The following is a 3,808-nucleotide window of genomic DNA, read 5'->3' as shown; positions in this document are numbered from 1 at the left end:
GGACACCTGCAAACACCTGAGGTTAAAAGTCAGGAGCAATGCTGGTGTGAGCCACTGTGGGAAACACATCCCATGTGAGGGAATCCCCTTGATCCAGTGTGCTCTGTTAAATTCTGAGTGTCCTGACTTCTCCCACAAATATACCTCAAGTATTTCTCTGAGTAGCACCTACACTTCATGTAAGTCATGGGAAAAGCAATTATAAACCATGCCTTTAGACTCCTAATTAAGTACATCCACTTCTGGGCAATACAGGTGTTTCACTGCATACAAAGAATTTGAACAGCCCACCCACAGGGATGGAAATGTGAATCTATAAGACAGCTGAAGCACAGAACTGCATCACACCTGACATGAAAGAGAACAAGGTTTTACTGCAGATTTCTGCAGTATTTTCAGAGATAAACTTATCTTCATGCAAAACATTACCTAGGGAGTACTAGTTAAACCATGACACAGCTACAAATTCTCCTAAATAGATGAAAAAAACACGAGGATCTCTAGAAGAGATCTGACAACCTTACAAATAATGACCTTTTCACCTAAAGCTGGATTCAAAAAGCTTTGTTACAATAATGCTTTTTTTTCCCCCCCACACAATGGAAACCATCGTTACCTGACACACTTCAATTAAATATCACACCTACTGCTCTGATAAAAATTCAGCTTTCTAAACAAGAGCTAAAAAGAGAATGTAAAGAAATATTACATGTAAATTATTGCAATATACATTAGTTCTTCCAAACTGGGAATCTCTGAGCCAGCCACACTAAAATATGGATTTTAAATCCACCACCATTAGCTACTTCAAACTAATTCACTTTCTCATGGAATTAAAGCAGCTCCAAGCCTCTCACCCACAAAGCTGGCACACACTCCAATTAAAAGAAAATCATTCCTTTTTCTTGTCCCAATACAATTTCCACACCAGCTTTACAGGAATCCAGTGACTTTTATGGAGCTCCAGGAGCTCCCTGTGAAGGCCAGCCAAGGCCAAAGGGGTTCAGAGCCGCTCCTGCCCATCTCACAGATCACTGTGGAGCTGCAGGCAACACGTGGGACTCCACTGCCCCCCAAAAACCCTCCTGTGAGCCCCCTCCCTCCCAGCTGTGTGGGGCTCCACATCTGGAGGGGAGGGAGCAGAGCCAAGGTTACCGAGGGGGATTTGATGCCCTCCCCACTCCACTGCCCAGGGTTTCCTCCCAAGGAAGAAACGTTTGCAGCATCAAAACAGCTCATTTTTGGTTCTGCTTTTTGAACAAAGAAGTTCACTTTTGGTTTTAGGCCGAAAGTGAAAGCTCAACCTCTCCCTCTGCAGCCTCTCTGAATGGAAAATAAATAACTAAATAGTAAAGCAGGATGGTGTGTGCTGCTGCTGGGGAATCTACAGCCAGGATCTCAGGAATTATGCAGCAAGAAGGCAAGAAGTCAGCACAGAAAACAGACAACTCTAGGAAGGTGTTTAATAAATACCAGGGAAAGACAAAGGGTTTAACCTGTATTTCCTGCACATCAAGGAACAGCCTCTGAAACTTTGGATGCATATGTTCAACCCAAAGCACTTAATAAAGGCAGTGGCAGTTCCTTAGCACTGCCCAAGCCTGACAGAGGTCTGAAGGGGCACTGAGCATTCCTGGGAACTGGAGAAGTGGACACAGACTTTTAGAGGCTACTTACAGGTATTCCTCCCCAGTCAGCCACTAATTTTTCCCCCTAGATTGGCCAAACAAGCTATTTAAAAATAATTCCTTTATTCCAGCAGTACTGCTAATTCACTCTAAGTTCCTCTGACCACAATTCCTAATGATGCTGTTGGAAATGGTCTTTCAAAGCCCATTAAGCTCTGAGTGTTCCCTACAGTACATGAAAGACACAAAGTGGGGAAGGAACTGTGGGTCTGGAGACGACAGTTATTGCCAAAGAGCAGCTTTCACACCTGGGAACACGTTCTACTGAAACTATTTATGTGTTTGTTAATTAACTCACACATGGGACATTGCTACAGAGAACCTGGAACACCCAACACATGCATTTGTGTCACCCCACCATGAGCTCCCTCACCATTTCCTGCAGGTGAACATCAACCCTGACTTAGACCACTTAGAAAAGTGATCTGATAGTCTCATCAAGCCAAATTATTTGCAGGACGTGGTGGTGCCAGAAGGTTCTGAGCCTAATCCCAGGCCACACAAGGCAAACCTGGTAGGGCACCTGAATCACCTGGGCAGTGTGGATTGCACAGGGCCCCTCCATGACAGGGGAAAGGCATTTCCAGAACAGAAGCACGTGTCCTGATTGTCCCTGCTGAGGGACAGCAGGGTTAGTGCAGGGTCAGCCCAGCAGGGCCAACGACCCCGCAGCCATGCAGGAAGGGGTGGGAGCTGGGCAGTGGGACAGGCACAGGGCACAGCAGCACGAGGAACAGCACCAAGCTGGGGGAGAAGGAACAGCCCCTGCCAGGCTGAGAACAAGCACTCACACGGGCTCTGAGCCCTCTCAGAGCAGCCCCAGCCCGTGTTTGTTTGCACACACATCTCACCACCCCAACAGGCACATGCCCACCCAGCCACAACTTACCAAATTTCATTAAAAAAAGTGAAAACCAATGTTTTCAGAACCAAACTACTGAAGTTGGGAAATTAAGGCTATTTCAACCACTTCAGACAGTTCTGAAGCTGGATTTGAAATGCTGCTATTTCAAACAAGAATTCAATATTCCTGAATGAAAAAGAGCTGCTTCAGCACAAACCAGGAGCACTCTGGGTACTCAGAGCATCTTCAGGAGTAACTTTCAGGGAACTCTGTCCCCTGCTCTCCCCAGGAATCTCACAGAATCCCCAGGATTACAGTGCAGCATCAGTTTTAGTCATATCACCAATACATGGATGAGATGGGAAAGCATCTTCTGCTGGGAGCCAACCGTTTCTTCCAAGAAAACTCCTGAACTCCTCGAGACCTTCTTTCACACTGCATCAGCTTACAAAACACAAGGAATTACTTGCTATTCCCCTGCTCCTTCTGCAGATGCTTACTTGCCACTAAAATTCGATACAGAGCTGGAGGAGGAAGGAAAAACCAAAACCAAAAAGCCAACAAAGTTGTCTCACTACTGTTTATAAACTCAACAATTCCACACAAGTTTTCCCCCAACTGTTGATATCCTGACCTCCCCCTGGATTTCAGTTTTCAAAGCTGAGGTTTCTGGGTTTGGTATTCTACCTCTAAGCAGAGCTTAGCTAAGAGATCTCTCTGTTCACAGTGTCTGAAACACACAGCACTCGTTTGCTCTCCTGCAGCCCCCACCCTGCAGAGCTTTTGGGTCAACACACTTTGGAGATGAGCTGAGAGGGCTCAAAACGAGCCAGGCCCCCCGATATAGCAGAGCAGCTGCTCCACAACATCTTTTTTACAGTTCCTGGGCTCACTGCACCAGAACACTCCTGTGTGCTGTTCTTCACCCTTGTACCGAATATCTCCCCTGTTTTTCTCGAGCTACAGCTTCGCTGATAACCCGTGCCTGCTTTTTCCTTGGGCAGTGACACAGAGCCTTTATCAAGACAAACACACACGCGAGAGTCAGGAGATTTAGCGAGACCCTCAGTGCACAGGCAGACGCTGAGTTTTCCCCAAACACCCCAGCAACTCTCACACGTGCACCGCGGCCGCTTCCAGGCTCCTACAGCGCCTTTCTGCCACAATTTCCCTCCTTCTAAAGCTGCCTCAAAGTCGGGGCGCCACAGCCCGTCCCCGAACGCAGGCTCGCACTCCCCGTGGATCTGTTCGCCACCCCAACAGCTCCGCGGCCCTC

This window comes from Geospiza fortis, unplaced genomic scaffold (assembly GCF_000277835.1).
Source record: "Geospiza fortis unplaced genomic scaffold, GeoFor_1.0 scaffold14, whole genome shotgun sequence".
Taxonomy (NCBI): domain Eukaryota; kingdom Metazoa; phylum Chordata; class Aves; order Passeriformes; family Thraupidae; genus Geospiza; species Geospiza fortis.
The sequence above is the reverse complement of the archived record's forward strand: the minus strand, read 5'-3'. Positions refer to the sequence as shown.